We start from the raw sequence: 25,981 nt of genomic DNA, 5'->3' as shown, positions 1-25,981 counted from the left end.
AGCCATTGTTTGAACCATGATGCTGTAACTGCCTTGGTCAGAGCAGACCCTTCACTTGTAAATCATCGTTAATTGCTTTGAAACACCATGATTTTTTGTGTGTTAGGCTTTGAGTATTGGGTTTGAAAATAATATCACATTGCGTTAATTTATTTTATATCTTTGGTATATAGGACTTGTATGATTTGCAAGAATAAAATCATCTTGTGCTAATGACATTTAATCTCTTTACCCCCACATGCCTCTTATATTTTAATACACATTATACCACACTGTCAGTCATACCTTGCTTCCAGGATTGTTGCAAATGCTTGCCTGTGAGATGCTTCTACGTAAGGGATAGAATTTGAAGATACTTCTGTGGTGGGGAAACCCCTCTCTCCATGTGTGTCTGTCTCATGCATAAAATGCGACTTGTCAGATCTTTTCTAGATGTTATGAACCGTGTGAATTTAGGTATGGTATTCTTCCTCAGCTCCCCCTTTTCAAGAACATAAAAATTTCTCCTCCTGTCTTCATATAAATTACCTTTTACTTGAGTCACATGAAATCACTGTGAGAATTTTGTCTTGCTCAGTTGACATTTACTGTGGTGATAAAGATACTAGGGCACAGGCATGTGGAAGATGTGTTACGTAACTTCATTTCTTTCTTTTTTTTTTTTTTTTTTTTTTTAACCTTTTCTCTTGTTCATCTAGTCTTTATGTTCTCTTTGCGGGGGCGGGGGGGCGGCCTCATCGCACGGCTTACAGGATCTTAGTTCCCCGGCCAGGGTTTGAACTTGCTCCCTCGGCAGTGAAAGTGCAGAGTCCTAACCACTGGACCGCCAAGGAATTCCCCCTTGACCCTTGCTAATTTGTAGTCTACTAGCTGCTTTGAGCTCTTTGCATTCATGGGAAGATCATAATATTAGCCTCAGAGAATTAGTGAATTAGTACAGAGACAATTTCAAAAGAAATTTGGGAAAGGAAAGAATATTTCTGTGGCTTTTTAAATGACACGTTTTAATATTTATGCTGAAATGGAAAAACAAGTGTTCCTGCTTTTCCTGAAGGAATTGTTTTCACAGACGTTTTGTTTTTAGATGATTACCTAAGCCTCTGTGCTCCTGACAACAAGCTGTGGCCTTAATTCTAGGTGAAGGTGCTTGAGTGAACTTTTTCCATTTTGTCCCTGACAGCTGGCCAGCATTCTGTTTATGCTGGCGTGGAGGAGGGATACCTGACCTGGAGCACAGCGTTCTCCAGGGCGTGTGCCTGCGCCTCCCTCGGTGGGGTAATAACCCTGTACCTCCTCCTCTTGAAAACAGGTTCCGCAGCTGCAGACCTCATTTCTCGTTGTTAAAGGAATTCTTGTTTGTTTGTTTTTAACTAATTTTAATAAAGCAAAAAGAAAGGAGATACATACCAGGGTATGGTTAGGATTTGTAAGAAGTTGCAGATTTCTTAATAAAGGTTTGGTCTACAGACACAACTGATTATTGTTAATATTAAATGAAAAATATTTTAAATTACTAGGGGTGGAGTAAAAGAAAAGAACGAAAGATAAGAGTTGATACTAGGAAGAGAATTGCTGGCTTGATTTTTCTTGTGGAACTAGTTAGCGGGGTGTCCAGAGAAACCATGGAAACATCCCAGCATGTAAAATACCACTAGAATATATATTATTACACAGAAGAGTTTCTTATAACAAAGTTACGTTTGTAGCCCAGCTACTAGCTTCAGTGATTATTTAATTGCAGACTTGCTAAGAGTTTGAAGACAAGACCCACTTTTAACAACTTGTACTAATTCTTTCTGGCTGGAGAGCAACTTCTTTCTTCCAGCAGAACCCTTGGAAGCCTTTAGAAAGACCTGGGAAGATTTGGTACCGTGGGGTGTGCAGGTTATCTCTGTGGCTGGAATAGCAGTGACCAGTATTCGCGTAGGTTGGAAAGGCATCGACTGGCCGTCTGAGGAGTTTGGATTTGGTGAAGAGGCCTGGGGCAGTCATTGCAAGGTTTTAAGTGAAAGAGCTTGAGAATCTTGTATCCATATCTCCTTTTTTGATCCACCTCATTGTTTGCTGAATATCTACCATAGTACCTCCTTCTTTCTCGCTTCCTTACACAGTCACTTACAATTACTCCTTTGCATGCGTCCTCAAATTTCTTGGCCCTTCTGCTATGGTACACATCTAGTTAAATTCTGGATTTAATCCTGGATAAATCCAACTCTGTCTACTGTGCATATAGATGGTAAATGTGAAATGCAATATCGTTAAACAGTCTATTTTTTTTAAAGATTTATTTTATTATTTGTTTTATTTATTTTTTGCTGTGTCGGGTCTTAGTTGCGGCACGTGGGATCTTTCGTTGTGGCGTGTGGGCTCTTCTCTAGTTGTGGCGTGCAGGTTTTCTCTCTCTAGTTGTGGCTCGCAGGCTCCAGCGTGCGTAGGCTCAGTAGTTGTGGCGCATGGGCTTAGTCGCTCCATGGCATGTGGGTTCTTAGTTCCCTGACCAGGGGTCGAACCCTTGTGCCCTGCATTGTAAGGCAGATTCTTTACCACTGAACCACCAGGGAAGTCCCTAAACGGTCTTACTTTAAATGTTGGCCATTGAGCTCAAGTTGGGCCTTCAGGGGTGCCTGAAATCCTGTCACATTTCCTTAATCTGTTGATTTTCCCACTCTGCCGGCAGTAGTTTCTCCTCTTTCAAACCCCAGCCATGTCCTCACCTCTCACTCCTCACTCCTCAGTCTCCGGTCATGACCTGGCTTCCTGCTTCACCGAGAAGATAAGTGATGAGAAGCGATCTGCTGTACCCTCCCGCCGCATGATCGGTTAACTGCTCTCTATCGGGCATCTGTACTTGGCCCTGCCACCTGTGCCCGAGGTGAGCCGGCCCCGGCGAGGCCCCGCAGTCTGTCTCATGTGCCCTCCTGGAGGCTCTGCTCACGTGGCAGCGCGAGGCCCTCTGGCCTCGGTCCCAGAGCCTTGTCCTTGTCTTGACCCCTGTGTCTCTCCTCATCAGCCAGCGCGTCCTGTCAGTTCTGGCTTCACAGCCCATCCCGGAGCCGCTTGTCACCGTCTCTGCTGCGCCCGCCCCGTTCCCCTTTGCTCCTACCTGGCCCCCCGCCGCCCTTGCCTCCTGCCTGTCTCACGTCCCCCCCGCACACGCCCCGGCAGCCGCGGCGCCGGTGGCTGAGACCAGGCACGTCCCGCCTCCGCACACGCCAAACCCCAGATCTACACACTGACAGAAACGTGGTTTTCCCACTCCTTGACTGCGCTCACTTTCCTCCAAAGACTCGCTCAACCGTACCCAGCGCGTTCCATGTCTGGGCCTTTGCACTTCTCCTCTGCCTGGATAGTCCTCCTCGATCGCCTGTGGTTCATTCTGACACCTTCAGGCTTCCTGTCAGAGCGCTTTCCTGACCTCTCTGCCCCAGTCTCCTCGTCCCCCTTACCTTGCTTCACGTTTCTCTCGCCTCACTTCATGTTACATGCATAGTTGTTTGTCGTCTTTATATCATCCGGTAGAGTGTCAGCTCCATCAGGGGAGAGCACTTTATTTACCTCGCCCTGCCCGGAGCAGTCCCGGGCTCAGTGCTCCATAAACGGTAGTTGATGGATTGAGTGAATGAATGCCGAGCTCATCTTGGCAAACTTGATGGTACAGAGATCGTCAGAATGCTGTCCCTGGCTTCGGGAAATTTGCTCCAGGTGTGGAGAAGGGCAGTTTTACAAATGACGGGTACAAGGGCTAAGTCGTTAGGCAGTAAGCAGGGTCATAGAAGGTAGACGAGGTGGAAGCTAGAGAAGGCGTCCTGACATTTGCACCAGACTTCGAGGGGCACGTAGAATCAGGAACTCTGGGTGGCTAGATCACTGTGGACCAGAGGGCTGCAGCAGAAGAACACTTGAAAGTAGCCGAGGGCAAGGTGTCGTCGGGGAACGATGAGTGGGGTTGAGTAATGAGTATAGAATTCATGAGGGTGCTTAGGAATAACGGCAAGCAGACAGTTGAGCGCTTCTGTGCCTGGCCTTGTTCTGGAGGTGCCGCAGTTACCATTTACTGGAGCAGGTCATCTGATCCTCATAGGAACCTGTAAGGTGTTTAGGTCGGTGAAGAAAGATAAGAGTATGTAACTTCTCCAAAGCCACGTTGCTAGTACATGGTAAGGCTGGGCCTCAAACTCAGACAGCTTGGTCCTAGAGCCCAGACTGACGTCTGCTATGCTGACTACGTAACAGTGAAAAGCTGGCTGAGGCCCACACTGCTTTCGAAGGAGGACTCTGGCGGCAAGGAAGAACGAATGTCAGTTGGTGGAAGACTGGGATAATTAAAATATGCTGCATCCATACTGTAATTTTTAAGGAATGAGGAAAATCTACACGAGCTGCTTATTGGAGTCTTGTCAGTGCTACATTGTTGAGTTACAAACTCAAGTGAAGTGTCTGTGTGAGGAATGTCCCCATTTTTGTAAAAGCCACCAAGCCATGTATCTATTTATAGGTGAACAGAAAATGGACCTGGATAAACAGTGAATTTTCAGAGAGTGGGGATAAGGGAGACATTGCTTTTCTTAGCTAGCATGTACTACTTTAAATAAGTAAATACAGATTAAAATGCCCTAAAATGTAGTGGAGAACAAGACAGATGGCTTCAGTTCATGCAGGTAAGTGTCCCTGGAAAGGAAGGAGATGGACAGACGTGATAACGTCCTTACACGGCCCTTTGTGCATTTGTGAGGAATGCATCTGTCCTGGGATATTGCCGGGAGCCACAGAGTGAAACTGTAACGTGTAACTGTGTGTTTGAAGGCTTCAGTATATTCACAGAGGTGTTACAGCCGTCACCACTCTTCAAATTTCAGGACATTTCATCATCCCCCAAGGAAACGCCTCAGCTGTTAGCAGTCTGCCCACTCTCCTCACCCCGCAGGCCTGCAAACACCAATCTACTTTCTATCTCTGCGGACTTGCTCATTCTGGACATTTCCTGTAGGTAGAATTGTACAGTATGTGACCTCTTGTGTCTGGCTTCTTTCACTTAGCACAGTGTTTTCAGGATTCGTCCATGTTGTAGCCTGTATCAGTATTTGATTCCTTTTAATGGCTCAATAAATTCCCTTGTATGATATACAGCATTTTGTTTGTCCATCAGTTGGTGGACATTTGGGTTTCTGCTTTTTGGCTGCTGTGAATATTCATATACAGGTTTTTCTTTTTTTATGAACATGTGTGTTCATTCATTTTGGGCATATATATACATAGGAGTGGAATTGCTGGGTCATATGGTAACTACGTTTAACTATGTTTAACTGCCGAATTGTTTTCCGAAGCAGCTGTACCAGTTTACATGTCCACCAACAGTTGTATCTTGTCATTTTCATCATAGCCATCCTAGTTGTTGTGAGGCTGGTGTATCCATTGTGGCTTTGATTTGCATTTTCAGGAGGCTAATGATGTTGGATTTTTTATAAACATATTGGCCATTTGTGTATCTTCTTTGAAGACATGTCTATACATATCCTTGCCCATTTTTACATTGGGTATAATAATCTCATTTCTTTATCTGTAGCATCTGAAATTCTGTCTCCTTTTAAAAAATTAATTAATTATTTTTGGCTGCGTTGGGTCTCTTGCTGCACGTGGGCTTTCTCTAGTTGCAGCAAGCGGGGGCTTCTCTTCGTTGTGGTGTGTGGGCATCTCATTGCGGTGGCTTCTCTTGTTGCGGAGCACGGGCTCTAGGCACGCGGGCTTCAGTAGTTGTGGCACGTGGGCTCAGTAGTTGTGGCATGTGGGCTCAGTAGTTGTGGCTTGCAGGCTCTAGAGCGCAGGCTCAGTAGTTGTGGCTCACGGGCTTAGTTGCTGTGCGGCATGTGGGATCTTCCCGGACCAGGGCTGGAACCTGTGTCCCCTATACTGGCAGGCGGATTCTTAACCACTGCACCACCAGGGAAGTCTTCTGTCTCCTCTGTTGTTTGTGGGTTCTTTTCTGGAGGCGAATCTGTTTATCAAGTCTTTTCAAAGAACTGATGTTTTACTTAAATTTTCTGGTGCATTGTCTTTGTGAGGTGGAATGTGTGGAGTGAAAGTAAGGCACCGTGACTCTTACATTAAACAAGTCTTCAAGTTGTGAACAGCTCTTGTACCAGGACAACTAGTATTTGTCTGTTTTAGAGAGAAAAAGTAAAAAGTAAGTTTTGTAGTTTACATCTACAGAAGATGGGATGCTTGGGGGTGAATTACTCATTTTATCAAATTGTATTTTTTAAAATTCTGTCTGTTGAATATTGCTTTTTTGTAGAGTGTAATCCCATGTCTACCTGCGAGTTGCAGTGGGACAGTTAAATAAATCTTTCTGGATGAAGGGCAGTAAGAATGTTCCCTTTGAATGATGTATGAATTTCCCTCGGGAAGACAAGATAACGTACAGTGAGTCTGCTCAGGCGGTTCCTGAGCGCTGGGTGCCAGACTCACGGGTGTCTCCTTCCGGTCACTGTGTAACGAGTTACCTGGAAATACAGAGATAAAAATCCTCAGGTGGTTTTTGCAGACAGGCGTCAGTCAGGAGAGGTATTTTATCTGAAGTTACCTATGAAAATTTCAGTAACAGCAGCACACAAGCAACCTTGAGATAAACCACAGCCTGTCCTAAAAGGCGGGGTGTGATGGGTGAATGAGGAAAGATGGTTCACTCTTAGAATCTTTGTGACTCAAATGTGTCAACCATGGTTTTCATAGAAGATGAGAAACAAAGGAATCCTCTTGTTTTCTTGGCTTTGTTTTGAGACAGAGTGATTGAAAGAGAAACCCTTGCTGACACCACTCACAACAGATGTCCTTTTAATACCCCTCCCCTTGCTTGCACATTCTGCCCCCGCCCCATTTAGCTTGAAGCAGATTGTGGCTCAAGGGCATGCGTGGAATGCGTGGTCTCTGTGTCTCCTGGCCTGGCGGGGGCGTGCTTACACAGCGAAAAGGTCGCAGGCCCCCTGTTTTCTGCCCTTTTTCCTCCCCAGCTTTAGCCGCTTAAAGCTGGGGGGTTTTGGATTGTTCTGTGCTGCTTCGACTAGCTCCTGAATGACCATTTGAGATTTCATTAGGGTTTCCACTCTTGTTAAATGGTAGTCTCCATACCGGGTACGTAGAAAAGTAGCTCCGTTATTCAGTGACTAGTTGTTGAGTACCTGCTGTATACAGGCGCTGTCCTGTGTTCTGGAAAACAGTGGTGACCAAGACGTAAGTGCCTCCTCTCATGGCACCTACATTCTAGTGAAGGAGACCGACAGTAAATATACGAACAGGGAAAGATGCTGTGGTTTCCATAGTAGTAGATGCTGCGAAGAAAATAAGGAAGTGTCAGTGCAAGCGACTGCAGGGTGAGGGGCAGGCGGGCCTCCGAGGAGACGCTTCCATTGAGGTCCGCGTGGCATGAGGGTCAGCCGTACAGAGGAGGAGGAATGTGTCGGGAGAACCAACAGCTGGTACAGGGGCCTTTGAGTTGACTTCTGAGGGTAGAAAGAAAGCCATGTGGATGGAGCGTAAGTAAAAGGAAGATGTGGGTCCGATAAGGGTTCTGAGGGCACTAGGCAGGGGCCCAGTCAGGTGGGCCTTGCGTTCCAGGGGCAGTGATCAGGGTTTTATTCCAAGTGCATCGGGGAGCCTGTGGTGGATCTCAAGTAAGGGAGCAGCGTGTCCTGTACGCTGTTTCCGAAGATGACTTTGTTGTATGGAAGATACAGGGCGAGTGTGGACTTTTGTTCCTGACCAGCTGAGAGTAAGTTTCAGAGATTGTGAGCCCACACATCCAAATTCTTCAGCAGGTATTTTTTTTAAGAACAATAACATTCTTGTACTGTGTACGAGGCACTTAACCACGTGCATCCAGGGAATCAGATATAATATAGTACTATTACCAAATATATGCTGTCCACATTCAGTTTTCCTGGTTGTCCAAATCCTGTCTTTTAGTGCAGCTTCTTTGGTCCAACTCAGGATTCTCCGTTACCCTTTTGCTGTTTCTTGAGTGTCTCGGTCTGCAGCAGTTCCTCGCCTTCTCTTTACCTTTTTTTTTTTTTTTTTTTCTTTTTTTTAATTTATTTTTGGCTGTGTTGGGTCTTCGTTTCTGTACGAGGGCTTTCTCCAGTTTTCAGCGAGCGGGGGCCACTCTTCATCGCGGTGCGCGGGCCTCTCACTGTCGTGGCCTCTCCCGTTGCGGAGCACAGGCTCCAGACGCGCAGGCTCAGTAGTTGTGGCTTATGGGCTTAGTTGCTCTGCGGCATGTGGGATCTTCCCAGACCAGGGCTCGAACCCGTGTCCCTGCATTGGCAGGCAGATTCCTAACCACTGCGCCACCAGGGAAGCCCTAAAATGGTATTTGGGAACCAAGATCTGGGCACTACTTATGTTCATTGCTGCTGTAAACGTCATTATCCAGTGGATAGAGTTTAAAAATTGATATTTATGTTTAAATCACAAGTTCATACAGATACTCTAATTCCAGTCCAATACCTAGGGTTCTTCCCCCCAACCCCATTCCTTATTTCCATTTCCTTTCTCTCCTGGTGGGAAACCTAACCCCCAGCAGCATTCATATCTCCATGTCTGCCCACTTGTGTGACGTATGCTCAGTAGTTTCAGAATTGCTCTATCCATACCATCGTCAACAACAAACCTACTAAGTAATGCTCAGTATTGCTTCAGTTCTTCCTCCTTATGCTGAGGGTAAATAGGTGAAGTGCAGTGCTTAAAGTTCACTTGGATGAGTTCCTTTTTTCTCCCTGTGATTATGGCATTCCTTCTTGGTAAACACATCTTAATTTTTCTAGGTATTGCGATACTCCCCTTCACTGGAGATGAAGTGTATTTTTCTTGCAGCTTTATTGACATACACTGATGTACAATAAAATACATTTGTTTAACGTGTTTGATAAGTTGTGGCTCACACAGGCCTGTGACAGCCGCACCATAAGCAAGATTGATGATGGATATGTTTAGCGTGGTGTCGCTTAGATTTCTCTTTTTATGAGCATACTTTTGTATGTTTGAGTCATTTGCATATTCTTTTCTGTGAATTGACTGACTGTTCTTATCTCTAGTGTCCCCTCCCCACCTTTTAAGACAAGGCTGTTGGCCTTTTTCATCTCTATTTTTAAGAGGTTTTCAGTGTCTATTAGGGATATTAACTCTATAATATCAGTAACTCAGAAAATATTGATTGCAAATATATTTTCAGTTTGTCATTTGTCTTTTTACTTTGCTTTTAGTAAGTTTTAAATTTTTATATAAGCGAATCTATCCATCTTTTTCTTTAATAGTTTCTGGATTTTAATAGTTAGGAAGGTTTTTCCCACTGTCACATTTTAGAGGAATTCAGCCATTTTTGCTGAATTAGGATTAGGGTTGCGCTTGTATGGTTTCATTTTTCTTATATTTGAATCTCAGATCCACTTAGAATTACCTCATTTTAAGGTGTGAATAATGAATCTGTTTTATTCATTTCTAGATGGCTTTCCAGTTGTGTCAACACTGGTTTTTAAAAATTTTTATCATGGTGCTGGGACAACTGGATCTCCACATACGAAAGAATGAAATTGGACCCCTACCTCACATCATATAAACAATGAACTCCAGATGGATCATAAACCGAAAATTAATAGCTAGAACTATAAAAGTCTTAGAGGAAAACATAGGAGCAAATGTTTGTGACCATGGATCTAGCAGAGGTTTTTTTAGATATGATATCAAAAGCACATGTGACAAAAGAAAAAAATACATTGAAATTCATCAAACATTAAAACATCCTTGATGTTTCAAAGGATGTCATCAAGAAAATGAAGAACAACCCATGGAATGGGAGAAAATATTTGCAACTTCTCCTGAGTTCTGTGGCATGACTTGGGTTTTTTCTAGGCTTTTCCTCCTCCTAGAGAGGGTTTAGCTTTCTGCAGTCTTTCTAATCAATGACCACTTGTACATCTGTTCCACTACCTTCATATATTTTTCTCTTGCCTTTTTGTGTTCCTTATGCGTGATTTGTGTCCTTACACTGTCACTTTAGACTGGTTTTATGAGAAAGCAGGAGTAAATCTTGCATGTTCTGTTTGCAGTGTTTAATCCCGCGTGGATGTCTTTTGGAGAATTTCTAGTCACATGTCCTCTAATACTGCCCCTCTTCCGTTATCTCTTTCCCACCTGCAGTGTCTATTAAATGTATGTTGCAGCTTTCAGTCTATGTTGGTCTCTGTATTTCCTGTCTTTCATATTTGCCATGTCTTTATATCTAGATCTTTCTTGGTGGTTTTCTTAATTTTTATCTTTTAATTCAATAATTCTTTAACTCTGTCGAGTCTGCTGTGTCCCCTCTGCTGAATGTTTAATTAACGACTCACTTAATTTCTCATTTCTTAGAATCTACTGTTACAGTTTCATAAGCTCCTTCCCTGTTTTATTGATTCTGTCCTTCCTTTACGTCTTTCAGCACATTTAATATACTTACTTTAAACTCCTTTTTAGATTGTACTATTCTTTCTACTTCCTCAGCTGTAAATGCTCCTGTTTCTTGGGTTCCTTTGGTTGTCTGTCTTAGCATCAAATTTCATTACATGCTTTGTAATTTTTGGTTTGTGAGTTCAACTTGCCTTGTTTTCTTTCAGGGGGTTTTTCTTCTTTTCTTCTTCCCACGCTCACCCTTTCCTGTAAGGCAGTTCTGAAGTTGCCCCAGCCTGACTTTTTGAAATCCTCAGCTCCGAAGAAGGTCTTGCAATAGGGTCTTTCAGAGAAACTGCCTCCAGTACTGACCAGCATGTGGTGCTTTGATTGTCTGTTGCACAGATACTTCTAACTCTTCCCTTCATTGCAGGCAGGCACTTTCTTTTCATTTGAAGTTGGAGTAGTGACTTGAGCTTTGTCACCTCTGTGCCTGTCTAGAAGATACAGTCCCGGGTCTCACAGGGTGAGTCTGTTCACTGCCTCACAGGAGCAGTCTCAGGTTTCATTTCCTCCAGGGAGGTGCATCTTTGACCCTGGTGCCTGTTCCCCCTCTCGGCTCCCTGAGTTCCTCCTGGCTCGAGCCCCAGTTCACTACTGGGAGTTTATCACTGTTGTTTTTGTAAACGGCTGAATCCTCTGCTTTATTTTTCTAATATTAATTACTGTATTCATCTATTCAAGGTCAGTTCCTCCCTTTCTAGCCCATCATTTGTACGTATAAAGACCATCTTATTTTTAGTAACTGAAGCGTACTTTAAGTTACAGAAAGTCTCCAGTTCTAATCTTACACCCAATTTAAAGATTTCCCCTTCCCCCCATACATGCGGTGAGGGTGGTTTCTTCTTTTAACCTTCACTTTCTCCCACTTATCCTTGTGCTTACTTTCAGGGTTGAGGAAGAAGAAAGAGGAAAGGGGCAAAGTCTGATGTGAATGATGCTGTTGTAATCCAGCTAGGTGTCATGGCATAAATATAAGTGCCAGTTCTTTTGTGCTACACATAGTATGTTTTCTCAGAGGCCCTCATAAAACCCGTCACTTCCCCAGAATAGGTAATGTACTTCATATTTCACCTTTTGCAGCTCTTTCCCTCTCCCGTATTCGGGGCTCAGCTCTTGCCCAGGAATACGCTTTTATTGCTTGAGTCATCTTACCCTCGGACACTTGTCTCATGGGTGGAGTTCCATTGAATGGGCTTCAAGCTGGACTTAAACTTGGCTCAAAGGAAGTGCATAAGTTTTGTCTTTTCTCCTAACTTTTAATTTTGGAAAACTTCAAGCCCACAGAAAAGTTGAAAGTATAGTGGATGAATAGCCATATGCCCTCCCCCCTAGATTCTCTGCCTGTTAATATTGTGCCTATTTGCTGACATTGAGTTTTTTCTTCACTGAACTAATTGAGGATCACAATGCAGACATTATATTACTGTATCCCTTAATACTTCTCTTTGCATGTATCTCCAAACATCAAGGACAGTCTTGTAGGTAATGTATTTATAACACAGAAATTTGAACATTGTTACAACACTATTATCTTCTAGTCCATACTCAGATTTTTCCAAATGTTTCAATAAATGCCCTCTATAGCTGTTTTTCCTGTCTGATTCAGGATCCAGTCAACATTGCAATTAGTTTCTCATGTTTCTTTACTCATGAAGACATCCCCAGCCTTTTTTGCCTTTCGTGACATTGACATTTTTTAGAGTCTATGCCGGCTTCTTTGCGGAATACCTCTCCACTTAGATTTGTGTGATTGTCGTCTTATGATGAGATTCAAATTAAACACTTTTACTAATGCTTTGGTGAAGACGATGTCCACCAGATTTCCCTGTAAAAAAGCACCTTTTTCCCTTTTAATCTGTGGAGTGTCATTTTAAGACTGAGTGGACATCCTATTCCCTGAAATCTTTTATCTAGTGGTTTTAGCATCCATTGATAATTTTTACCTGACTCGATTATTATTACTTTGGTATTTGCAATATGGTGACTTTGCACTTCTGCCCTGTCTGCAAATACGAGGTGGCATTCTTCTGTAAAAGAGAGCCTTCCTCTTCCCTCTCACCTTTAAAGGAAATGATTTGTTACTAGTAGGCTCGTGGATTTTTAAAGATGTATTCTCATCCACTCCTGTTACTGATTTTGGTGTGTGACTTATTCCAAATTTGGCCTCTGGGAATCTATGCATTCTTGGTCCTGCCAAACACTGTAAATGTAGCTTGTCCATCTGCTGGCTTTGCCCCCAGGTTATTAAGGCAAGCCCCAGTCAGCTCGTGGAGTTTGGACCTCTCCGTGCCAAGAGGCGTCCTTCCCTACACGGGAGATGTGTTTACATATACTCCCAAACTTAGGGTTCACGCGTCACATTTTCCTAAGTGCTCTCCCAGCGCTGCACCTGACGTGGGCCCTGTAGTTTCTAATGCTCAGCAATCTCCACCCCACCCCACCGCAAAGTAAGATGCCATCCTCCTCTTTCACAGGTTCTGTGAGAGCCTCCATTACTCGATGTGATTTTGCACTCCACTGCTGTCCTGGGGAAAGAAAGAGAAAAGTCGGTGCTCTCTTGTCCTCTGAATACTCTTGCAGAACATCCCTTTGAACGTCTTGTCTTTTCCTTTATGGCCTGGATAATGTGGTGCGCTAAGGTTCTTTTTAGTAAGTCCTGCTCAGATCTTTAGAATGTGAGATATGTTAGTTTCCTAGGACTGCTGTTACAGCTGGGAGACAACAGAAATTTTGTCTCACGGTTCTAGAGGCCAGAAGTCCAAGAGATCAAGGTGCAGGCAGGATGCTTCCTTCTGAGGGCTCTGAGAAGGTTCTGTTCCATGCCTCTCCCCTGGCTTCTGGTGGTTTGCTGGCAGGCTGGATTGCAGAAGCATCACCTGGTCTCTGCCTTCATCTTCCCATGGCCTTCATGGGTGTGTATCTGTGTCCATATTTCCCCCTTTATAAGGACATCAGTCATATTGGATTAAGTGCCTACCCTACTCCAGTATGGTCTCATTCTGACTTAACTGATTACATCTGCAGCTATCCTGTTTCCAAGGGAGATCCCAGTCTGAGGTAGGGGGCGTGAGGACTTCAGCATATGAATTTGGTCACTTTTTAACCATTGTTCTTCAGAAATTCTGAGACAATTCAGCATCTTTTATGTATGGACTTCTATTTCATTTCTGATTCGTGAAGTTTTTAATCTTATTTTTGAACGCTGTGGACTGAGTGTGTCCCCCCAAAATTCATACGTGTGAGAGCTAATCCCCAGTGTGACAGTGTTTGGAGGTGAGACCTTTGGGAGGTGATTTTATGAAGGTGGATTAAGCCCTCATGAATAGGATTAGTGCCCTTATAAAAGGGACCCCAGAGAGCTCCATCATCCCTTCTGCCATGTGAGGACACAGCAGAAAGACAGCCGTCTGTGAACTTAAAAGAAGGCCCTCGCCAGACACCATAACTACCAGCAAGACTTGGCAGCCTCTGGAACTGGGAGGAATAAAGTTGCATTGTTAATAAGCCACCCAGTCTATGGTATTTCTGTTAAAGTAAGCTGAATGGACTAAGACACATGCGGTATAGTTTAAAAGAAATGTTTTCTGTCATGTGTCCATATTAGGACCGCAGGAGATGAACTTCCACCAGTTCTCACGTTTTGTCCAAAAATATTGGTATCCGTATTTTTTAAAATTTTTGATGAAAATTTCAGAATTATATAAAGGTACAACATATGGTGAACCACAGCATTCACATCAACCAGCTTCAACAAGCTCCAATATTCTGCCGCTTTTGTTTCATCTCTTCTCGTCCCCACCACCATCTCTTCTTTTGATGTTTTTATCCTTTTTCTTTTTTCTTTGATGTTCTTATCCTTTTTTCTTTCTTTGATGTTCTTACCCTTTTTTTTCTTACCCTTTTTTTTTTTTTCTTTTTTTTCTTTCCTTTTTTTTCTCACAAGTTGTACTGATTCACACTTAGGAAGGATGACAACTGGACCAGTACAAAAAGGATTGAAAATGAGCTGATGAGATGGTCTTGCATCAGTAGATTTTTATAGTGTTAAAGATGAAAAAAGTGCCTGAAGTGCCTTTACTCCAGTGGTTTCCAAATGACTTTTGGCTAAGAAACCCATCTAATTAAATTTATCTGGGAATTCCAAATAAAATCCCATAAAAAATGTTACCATGGGGAAACCAAAACTCTACCACCTTTTCCACTTTTTATGTAAGTCGTAGAAGTCTGTGGAATCCTTTGGGCTCTGTAGAACATATTTTGAAAACCAAGGTAAAGTAACTTGTTTAAAGTTGTATAGAGATAGGATTAGGACATAGATCTCTCTCTCTCTCTCTTTTTTTTTTTTGGTACATTTTTATTTTTTATCTTTTTCATTTTATCTACAACCATACCAGTTCTTCTGTCAACGATACTGACTTTTGTCGCAAGAAAAAAAATGAGCAGATACTGCTCCCAAGATGCTAACGTTTTACACCAAGTAGAAGCTGAGTGGTTGGTTCACCATATCACGTGTCACGCCAGGCAGGGTGTTTCAGTCTCAGTCACTGTGGATGAAACCCTCCATAGAGGAGAATCTGCCAACTGCATCACAAATGTGTGTGAACGACAGATTTTCCCTGCCTGACATTAATGAACTGCAGATGGTAAATAGTTTTTCCCTTTAAAAAGTGGATTTATTTCTCAGTCTGTTAAAATGCAAATGCCCAAAACAAGCACACAGCTCCCTGCCACTGCAGGCTTGCCAAAGTCTTTGTTCTTAAATAATCTTAAATATAACTGCCCTTTGCGGAGTTAATACTCTTAGAGTAGTAGCTAGCATTTAATGCTTAGAGAAACAAACTGATTTTGTCCATGATGCTGTCATAATTTCTAAGTGAAAAATATTATCAGTCCTGATAGGAACTCTCAAATAGGAGGTTTGGAGCTGCAATCCTTTTGTTCCCCCTGAAAGATAGATAGATAGATAGATAGATAGATAGATAGACAGACAGACAGACAGACAGACAGGCAGACAGGCAGACAGGCAGACAGACGGGCAATTATATAATGGATATGGATATAGGGGATAAATGAAAAAGGGGCAGGAACTGATGTCACATAGAGCCATAGTGGGTAGGCAACTGGGGGCCATTCTACCTGTGTGACAAGAAAGAATGAACAAGGGAAGAAACAACAGTTGCACTGCTCAATTAGAAGTGCTGGGAGAACAGCTTGGGGGAGGAGGCCTGCCTGTGTCCTTTTTTTTTTGAATTTTTGAATTTTATTTTTGTATATAGCAGGTTCTTATTAGTTAACCATTTTATACATATTAGTATATATATGTCAATCCCAATCTCCCAAATCATCACACCACCACCCCTCCCCCACCACCTTCCCCCCTTGGTGTCCATACGTTTGTTGTCTACATCTGTGTCTCTCTTTCTGCCCTGCAGACCGGTTCATCTGTGCCATTTCTCTAGGTTCCACATATATGTGTTAATATACGATATTTGTTTTTCTCTTTCTGACTTAACTTCACTCTGTATGACAGTCTCTAGATCCATCCACGTCTCTACAAATGACCCAATTTCGTTCCTTTTTATGTCTGAGTAATATTCCATTGTATATATGTGCCACATCTTCTTTATCCATTCGTCTGTCCATGGACATTTAGGTTGCTTCCATGACCTGGCTATTGTAAATAGTGCTGCAGTGAACATTGGGGTGCATGTGTCTTTTTGAATTATGGTTTTCTCTGGGTATATGCCCAGTAGTGGGATTGCTGGGTCATATAGTAATTCTAATTTTAGTTTTCTAAGGAACCTCCATACTGTTCTCCATAGAGGCTGTATCACTTTACATTCCCACCAACAGTGCAAGAGGGTTCCCTTTTCTCCACACCCTCTCCAGCATTTGTTGTTTGTAGATTTTCTGATGATGCCCATTCTAACTGGTGTGAGGTGATACCTCATTGTAGTTTTGATTTGCATTTCTCTAATAACTAGTGATGTTGAGCAGCTTTTCATGTGCTTCTTGGCCATCTGTATGTCTTCTTTGGAGAAATGTCTATTTAGGTCTTCTGCCCGTTTTTGGATTGGGTTGTTTGTTTTTTTAATAGTGAGCTGCACGAGCTGTTTATATATTTTGGAGATTAATCCGTTGTCCATTGATTCGTTTGCAAATATTTTCTCCCATTCTGAGAGTTGTCTTTTCATCTTGTTTGTAGTTTCCTTTGCTTTGCAAAAGCGTTTAAGTTTCATTAGGTCCCATTTGTTTATTTTTGTTTTTATTTCCATTACTCTAGGTGGTGGATCAAAAAAGATCTTGCTGTGATTTATGTCAGAGAGGGTTCTTTCTATGTTTTCCACTAACAGTTTTATAGTGTCCGGTCTTACATTTAGATCTCTAATCCATTTTGAGTTTATTTTTGTGTATGGTGTTAGGGAGTGTTCTAATTTCATTCTTTTACATGTAGCTGCCCAGTTTTCCCAGCACCACTTATTGAAGAGACTGTCTTTTCTCCATTGTATATCCTCGCCTCCTTTCTCATAGAGTAGTTGACCATATGTGTGTGGGTTTATCTCTGGGCTTTCTATCCTATTCCATTGATCTATATTTCTGTTTTTGTGCCAGTACCATATTGTCTTGATTACTGTAGCTTTGTAGTATAGTCTGAAGTCAGGGAGTCTGATTCCTCCCGCTCCGTTTTTTTCCCTCAAAACTGCTTTGGCTATTCGGGGCTTTTGTGTTTCCACACAAATTTTAAGATTTTTTGTTCTAATTCTGTAAAAAATGCCATTGGTAATTTGATAGGGATTGCATTGAATCTGTAGATTGCTTTGAGTAGTATAGTCATTTTCACAATGTTGATTCTTCCAATCCAAGAACATGGTATATCTCTCCATCTGTTGGTATCAACTTTAATTTCTTTCATCAGTGTCTTATAGTTTTCTTCATACAGGTCTTTTGTCTCCCTAGGTAGGTTTATTCTAGGTGTTTTACTCTTTTTGTTGCAATGGTAAATGGGAGTGTTTCCTTAATTTCTCTTCCAGATTTTTCATCATTAGTGTATAGGAATGCAAGAGATTTCTGGGCATTAATTTTGTATCCTGCAACTTTACCAGATTCATTGATTGGCTCTAGTAGTTTTCTGGTGGCATCTTTAGGATTCTCTATGTATAGTATCATGTAATCTGCAAACAGTGACAGTTTTAATTCTTCTTTTCCAATTTATATTCCTTTTATTTCTTTTCCTTCTGATTGCCGTGGTTAGGACTTCCAAATCTATGTTAAATAATAGTGGTGAGAGTGGACATCCTTCTCTTGTTCCTGATCTTAGAGGAAATGCTTTCAGTTTTTCACCATTGAGAATGATGTTTGCTGTGGGTTTGTCATATATGGCCTTTATTATGTTGAGGTAGGTTCCCTCTGTGCCCACTTTCTGGAGAGTTTTTATCATAAATGGGTGTTGAATTTTGTGAGAAGCTTTTTCTGCATCTATTGAGATGATCATATGGTTTTTCTTCTTCAGTTTGTTAATATAGTGTGTCACATTGATTGATTTGCGTATATTGAGGAATCCTTGCGTCCCTGGGATAAACCCCACTTGGTCATGGTGTATGATCCTTTTAATGTATTGTAAGATTGTGTTTGCTAGTATTTTGTTGAGGATTTTTGCATCTATATTCGTCAGTGATATTGGTCTGTAATTTTCTTTTTTTGTAGTGTCTTTGTCTGGTTTTGGGATCAGGGTGATGATGGCTTCATAAAATGAGTTTGGGAGTGTTCCTTCCTCTGAAATTTTTTGGAAGAGTTTGTGAAAGATGAGTGTTAGGTCTTCTCTAAGTGTTTGATAGAAGTCACCTGTGAAGCCGTCTGGTCCTGGACTTTTATTTGTTGGAAGATTTTTAATCACAGTTTCAATTTCATTACTTGTGATTGGTTTGTTTATATTTTGTTTCTTCCTGGTTCAGTCTTGGAAGTTTATACCTTTCTAAGAATTTGTCAATTTCTTCCAGATTGTCCATTTTATTGGCATAGAGTTGCTTGTAGTAGTCTCTTAGGATGCTTTGTATTTCTGTGGTGTCCATTGTAACTTCTCCTTTTTCATTTCTAATTTTATTGATTTGAGTCCTCTCCCTCTTTTTCTTGATGAGTCTGGCTAATGGTTTATCAATTTTGTTTTATCTTCTCAAAGAACCGGCTTTTAGTTTTATTGATCTATCTTTGCTATTGTTTTCTTTGTTTCTATTTCATTTATTTCTGCTCTGATCTTTATGATTTCTTTCCTTCTGCTAACTTTGGGTTTTGTTTGTTCTTCTTTCTCTAGTTCCTTTAGATGTAAGGTTAGATTGTTTATTTGAGCTTTTTCTTGTTTCTTGAGGTAGGCTTGTATTGCTATCAACTTCCCTCTTAGAACTGCTTTTGCTGCATCCCATACGTTTTGGATTGTCTTGTTTTCCTTGCAATTTGTCTCTAGGTATTTTTTGATTTCCTCTTTGATTTCTTCAGTGATCTCTTGTTTATTTAGTAACGTATTGTTCAGCCTCCATGTGTTTGTGTTTTTTACTTTTTTTCCCTGTAATTGATTTCTAATCTCATAACATTGTGGTCAGAAAAGATGCTTGATATGATTTCAGTTTTCTTAAATTTACTGAGGCTTGATTTGTGCCCCAAGATGTGATCTATCCTGGAGAATGTTCCGTGCACACTTGAGAAGAAAGTGTAATCTGCTGTTTTTGGATGGAATGTCCTATAAATATCAATTAAATCTATCTGGTCTATTGTGTCATTTTTTTTTTCCATTTTTTTTTTAATTAATTAATTTATTTATATTTATTTTTGACTGTGTTGGGTCTTCACTTCTGTGTGAGGGCTTTCTCTAGTTGTGGCAAGTGGGGGCCACTCTTCATCGCGGTGCGCGGGCCTCTCACTATCGCGGCCTCTCTTGTTGCGGAGCACAGGCTCCAGACGCGCAGGCTCAGTAGTTGTGGCTCACGGGCCCAGTTGCTTCACGGCATGTGGGATCTTCCCAGACCAGGGCTCGAACCCGTGTCCCCTGCATTGGCAGGCGGACTCTCAACCACTGCGCCACCAGGGACGCCCTATTGTGTCATTTAAAGCTTGTGTTTCCTTATTAATTTTTCTGTTTGGATGATCTGTCCATTGGTGTAAGTGAGGTGTTAAAGTCCCCCACTATTATTCTGTTACTGTTGATTTCGTCTTTTATAACTGTTAGCAGTTGCCTTATGTATTGAGGTGCTCCTATGTTGGGTGCATATATATTTATAATTGTTATATCTTCTTCTTGGATTGATCCCTTGATCATTATGTAGTGTGTCCTTCCTTGTCTCTGGTAACATTCTTTATTTTAAAATCTATTTTATCTGATAGAAGTATTGCTACTCCAGCTTTCTTTTGATTTCCATTTGCATGGAATATCTTTTTCCATCTGCTCACTGTCAGTCTTTATGTGTCCCTAGGTCTGAAGTGGGCCTCTTGTAGGCAGCATATATATGGGTCTTGTTTTTGTATCCATTCAGTGAGCCTCTGTCTTCTAGTTGGGGCATTTAATCCATTCACGTTTAAGGTAATTGTCGATATGTATGTCCCTATTACCATTCTCTTAATTGTTATGGGTTTGTTTTTGTAGGTCCTTTTCTTCTCTTGTGTTTCCCACTTAGAGAAGTTCCTTTAGCATTTGTTGTAGAGCTGGTTTGGTGGTGCTGAATTCTCTTAGCTTTTGCTTGTCTGTAAAGCTTTTGATTTCTCCATCAAATCTGAATGAGATCCTTGCCGGGTAGAGTAATCTTGGTTGTAGGTTCTTCCCTTTCAGCACTTTAAGTATATCATGCCACTCCCTTCTGGCTTGTAGAGTTTCTGCTGAGAAATCAGCTGTTAACCTTATGGGAGTTCCCTTGTATGTTATTTGTCGTTTTTCCCTTGCTGCTTTCAATAATTTTTCTTTGTCTTTAATTTTTGCCACTTTGATTACTATGTGTCTCGGTGTGTTTCTCCTTGGGTTTATCCTGTATGGGACTCTCTGCACTTCCTGGACTTGGGTGGCTGTTTCCTTTCCCATGTTAGGGAAGTTTTCGACTGTAATCTCTTCAAATATTTTCTCTGGTCCTTTCTCTCTCTCTTCTCCTTCTGGGACCCCTATAATGCGAATGTTGTTGCGTTTAATGTTGTCCCAAGAGGTCTCTTAGGCTGTCTTCATTTCTTTTCATTCTTTTTTCTTTAGTCTGTTCCGCAGCAGTGAATTCCACCATTCTGTCTTCTAGGTCACCTATCTGTTCTGCTGCCTCAGTTATTCTGCTATTGGTTCCTTCTAATGTAGTTTTCATTTCAGTTATTGTATTGCTCATCTCTGTTTGTTTGTTCTTTAATTCTTCTAGGTCTTTGTCACACATTTCTTGCGTCTTCTCGATCTTTGCCTCCATTCTTTTTCCGAGGTCCTGGATCATCTTCACTCTCATTATTCTGAATTCTTTTTCTGGAAGGTTGCCTATCTCCACTTCATTTAGTTGTTTTTCTGGGGTTTTATCTTGTTCCTTCATCTGGTACATAGCCCTCTGCCTTTTCATCTTGTCTGTCTTTCTGTGAATGTGGTTTTTGTTCCACAGGCTGCAGGATTGTAGTTCTTCTTGCTTCTGCTGTCTGCCCTCTCTTTATTTTTTTTTAAATTTATTTTTTATTGAAGTATAGTTGAATTACAATGTTGTGTTAATCTCTGCTGTACAGCAGTGTGACTCATATATATATATATAATGTATGTATGTACACACACACATTCTTTCATATTCTTTTCCATTTTGGTTTATCATAGGATATTGAATATAGTTCCCTGTGCTCTACTGTAGAACCTTGTTGTTTATTCTCTGTGTAATAGTAGTTTGCATCTGCCAACCCCAAACTCCCAGTCCAACCCTCTCCTACCCCCTCCCCCTTGGCAACCACCAGTCTATTCTCTATGGGACACAGATCTCTTGACTAACAAAGAAGTTCTGCTTTTTGTTCTTACTATCCCTTTTAACAGTTTTCAAAAGAATTTTTTTCTTATTTGGGTCCCAGACACAGGGTATATAATTAAAATATGGCCTTCATTCCTGTAGGAAAGCATGGAACAGAGGCATTTTCTTTCCTTCTCCCTAACTCAGTGTGTCTACGACCTTTCAGCATTGCCACAGCAGATGAATTGTGTTGAAAGTCTTGTTCCTTAAAAAAACTGTTAAAATAGAATACATGGGGTTTCTAGATGGAATTTTTTTCTTAATTTCGTTTTCCTGTTGTTCATTGAATGGATATGGGTGAACAGTTGATTCTTATATATTGATCTTGTATCTTGCAACTTTGTTGAACAAGATTGTTACTTTCTAGTTTTGATATCCTAAATTTGAATAAAAATTTTTAAAGCAACTTTATGTTTTATTTTTACATATTTTAAAGTATTTTTATATATTATGAAATTCACTTACTGTAATTCCATGATTTTTAGAAATGTATAAAATCATACAGTAACCACCACAATCTAGTTTTAGAACATTTTCATCATCCCCAAAAGTTCAGTCTTTATAAATTTGACTTTTCTATACATTTTATGTGAATGGAGTCACACAGTATACAAGGTTTCATGTCTGGCTTCTTTCACCTAGCAGAATGTTTTTGAGGTTCGTCCACGTATCCTAGTGTGCTCCTTTCAGTTGCTGAATAGCAAGACAGTTTATGGATAGAGCACATTTTGTTTATCCATTCACCAGTTTTTGGGAATTTGCAGTGTTTCCATATTCTGGCTGTGAATAATGTTATGGATATTCCTGTTCATGTCTCAGTGTGGATGTAAGGTACGGGTTCTCTTGGATAGACTCCTAGGGGGAAAATTGCTGGGTTGCACGGTGAACTTACATTTTAACTTTCCGCGAAATTGGCAGACTGGTTTCCAGAGCAGAAATAACGATTGTTCCAGGTCCCCACACCCTCTGCAACACTTGTTATTTTCTGCCTTTTTGATTATAGCTGTTGTAGAGGGTGAATAATGGGATTTCATTGTGGGTTTGATTTGCATTTTCCTGAGGGCTAGTGATATTGAGCATCTTTCCATGTGCTTGTCAGCTGTTTATAGATCGTTTCTGGAGATGTGTCTGTTTGGACCTTTTGCCCATTTTATGTGGGTTATTTGTCTTTTTAACGTTGAGAGTTCTTTGTGTAGTTTGGAAACCAGTCCCTTATCAGACACATGATTTGTGAAAATGTTCTCTTAATCTGGGACTTCTCTTTTCGTTTTCATATTAGTGTTTTTTAGAAGCTCAAGCATTTCATTGTGATGTAGTCCAACTTACCAACTTTTTGTTTTATGGATGGTACCTTTGGTATATCTCAGAACATTTTGCCAACCCAAAATCACAAAGATTTTTTTCCCCCATGTTTTCTTCAAATATTTACAGTTTCAGCTGTTAACGTTTCAGTCTATTATTCATTTTTTTTAAGATTTATTTATTATTTATTTTTGGCTGCATCAGGTCCCAGTTGTGGCATGCGAGATCTTCATTGAGACATGTGGGATCTTTTGTTGTGGTGCACAGGCTCTTCATTGTGGTGTGTGGGCTTCCCCCTAGTTGTGGCATGCGGGTTTTCTCTCTCTAGTTGTGGCGCGTGGGTTCCAGGGTGCGTGGGCTCTGTAGTTTGCGGCACACGGGCTCTAGTTGAGGCATGCGAGCTCAAGTAGTGGCGCGCAGGCTCAGTTGCCCCGCGGCACGTGGGATCTTAGTTCCCTAACCAGGGATCGAACCCGTGTCCCTGCTTTGGAAGACACATTCTTTACCACTGGACCACCAGGGAAGTCCCTGTTATTTATTTTGATTTCACTGTTATGTATGGTGTGAGGTTAGTGTCTAAATTCATATTTTTTGCATGTATTTCTAGTTGTCTTGCCACCGTTTGTTGAAAGACTGTCCTTTTTTCCGTTGGTTTGTTTTGGCAAAAATCAACCATAAATGTAAGGAATTCTGGACTCTCAATTTTGTTCTGTTGATTTACATAACTATTTTTGTGCCAATACCACACTGTCCTAATTACTGTGGTTTTATAGCAAGTTTTGAAATCAGGTAGCATGTATCCTCCAACTTTGTTCTTTTTCAGAATGCATTTGGCTATTCTAGCTCCTTTGAATTTTATATAAATTTTAGGATTGGCTTGTCCATTTCTACAAAAAAGCCTGCTGGGATTTTGATAGTGAATGCATTGAATTTATAGATCAGTTTGTGGAGGATTGTCATCTTGACAATATTAAGTGTTCAGTCCATGAACATGAAACGTCTTGCCACTTATTTAGATCTCCTTATTTATTATAGTTTTAACTGTACAAGTCCTGCATATCCTTTATTAAATTTATTCCTGTTGTTATTCTTTTTTCTTAAATATTTATTTTGTTTATTTATTTTTTTTCTTTGGCTGCATCGGGTCTTAGTTGCGGCATGTGAAGTCTTTGTTGAGGCACATGGGATCTTTTGTCGCAGCACAGGCTCTTTGTTCTGGCGTACAGGTTTTCTCTCAGTAGTTGTGGCATGTGGGCTTAGTTGCCCACGGCATGTGGGATCTTAGTTCACCGACCAGGGATTGAACCTGTGTCCCCTGCATTGGAAGGAGGATTCTTTACCCCACTGAACCACCAGGAAATTCCCCTGTTGTTACTCTTTTTGATGCTATTGTGAATGGAATTGTTTTAATGTCAGTTTTCTGTTATTTGTTGCTAGTGTATAGATATAATTGATTTTTGCATGTTGATCTTGTATCCTGCAACCTTGTTGAACTCGTTTATTACTTTCTAGTAGCATTTTGTGGATTCCATTGGCTTTTCTATGTATAGGATTCTATCATCTGCACATAAAAACCTCTTCCTTTCTAATTTGGGCCCTTAATTTACTTTACTTTTCTATTGCCTTTTTTTTTCTTATTGCACTTTTTAGAACCTCTGGTATATTGTTGAATAGAAGTGGTCAGAGTGGGCATCCTTGTTTTGTTTCTGACTTACAGGAGAAAGAATTCAGTCATCCATCATTATAAATATGATGTTCGCTGTTGATTTTTTTGTAGATTCCCTTTATCAGATTGAAGATGTTCCATCTGTTCTTAGTTTGTTGAGAGTTTTTGCCATGAGTGTTGTTGGATTTTGTCAAATGCTTTTCCTGTATCTATTGAGATGATCATGTTTTCTTTTATTAAAATGTAATATTACATTAATTGATTTTGAAACATTAATCCAACTTTGCATTCCTATGATAAATCCCACCTGGTCATGGTGGACAGTCCCTTTTATTTCTTGCTTGATTTTTTGTTACGTGTTTGGAATGGCTCCAGTATCAGGGTAATAATGGGCTCATAGAATGAGTTGGAGAATGTTGCCTTTCCTCTATTTGTGAAATACTTTGTTGAAGATTGGAATTATTTCTTCTTTTAAATATTTGATAGAATTTACCAGGGAGGTCCTCTGGGCCTGAGCTTCTCTTTGTGAGAAGATTTTTAATTACTGATTCAATTTCTTTACTTTTCTATGTCTATTCAGATTTTCTGTTTTCCTAGAGTGAGCTTTGGTAGTTTGTGTCTTTCAAGGAATTTTTGCATATCATCTAAGTCATTGAATTTATTGGCATAAAGTTAATAATATTCTCTTATACCATATTAGTATCTGTAATATCTGTAGTGGTGTCACTCTTCTGACTCCTGATATTGTAAATATGTATTCTCTCTTTTTATCAGTCTAGCTAGAAGTTGTTAATAATATTGAACTTCTCAAAGAACTAGCTCTCAGTTTAATTCATTTTTTCTATCATTTTTCCCTTTTATCTTTATTATTTTCTGCCTTCCTCTTCCTTTGTATTTAATTTGCTCTTTTTCTAGTTTATTAAGGTATAAGCTGAGGTCATTGATTTGAAAACTTTCTTCTTTCCTAATATGGATGTTTAGTGTTATAAGTATTCCTCTAACTATTGCTTTAGTGACATCCTACAAATTTGGATATGTTGTGCTTTCGTTTTCATAGTTCAAAATTCTTTTCTAAATTTCCTTTTCATATCTTTTTAATAAATTTATTTTATTTATTTTTATTTTTCTGGGGCTGCGTTGGGTCTTCGTTGCTGCGCGCGGGCTTTCTCTAGTTGTGGCGAGTGGGGCTACTCCTTGCGGTGCGCAGGCTTCTCATTGCGGTGGCTTCTCTTGTTGCAGAGCGCGGGCTCCAGGCATATGGGCTTCAGTAGTTGTGGCACTTGGGCTCAGTAGTTGTGGTGCGCAGGCTCAGTAGTTGTGGCACATGGGCTTAGTTGCTCCATGGCATGTGGGATCTTCCCACACCAGGGATCGAACCTGTGTCCCCTGCATTGGCAGGTGAATTCTTAACCACTGCACCACCGGGGAAGTCCCTCATATCTTTTTTGATCCATGGGTTATTTAGAAGTGCATTATATAGTTTCCAAATATTTGGGGATTTTCCAAGGAACTTTCTGTTTTGGATTTCTAATTTAATTATGTT

At 40.9% G+C, this 25,981-nt stretch overlaps 1 protein-coding gene across 7 annotated transcripts in view; it reads left to right on the top strand.

Annotated features, from left to right (window-relative positions):
• The window catches only part of EPB41L5 (erythrocyte membrane protein band 4.1 like 5), a 139,662-nt gene that overhangs the window by 70,803 nt on the left and 42,878 nt on the right, over nt 1-25,981 (top strand). The gene's annotated exons all lie outside the window — the stretch shown is intronic.

Source organism: Balaenoptera ricei (assembly GCF_028023285.1).
Source record: "Balaenoptera ricei isolate mBalRic1 chromosome 7 unlocalized genomic scaffold, mBalRic1.hap2 SUPER_6_unloc_1, whole genome shotgun sequence".
NCBI classification, from domain to species: Eukaryota; Metazoa; Chordata; class Mammalia; order Artiodactyla; family Balaenopteridae; genus Balaenoptera; species Balaenoptera ricei.
The sequence above is the reverse complement of the archived record's forward strand: the minus strand, read 5'-3'. Positions and strand labels throughout refer to the sequence as shown.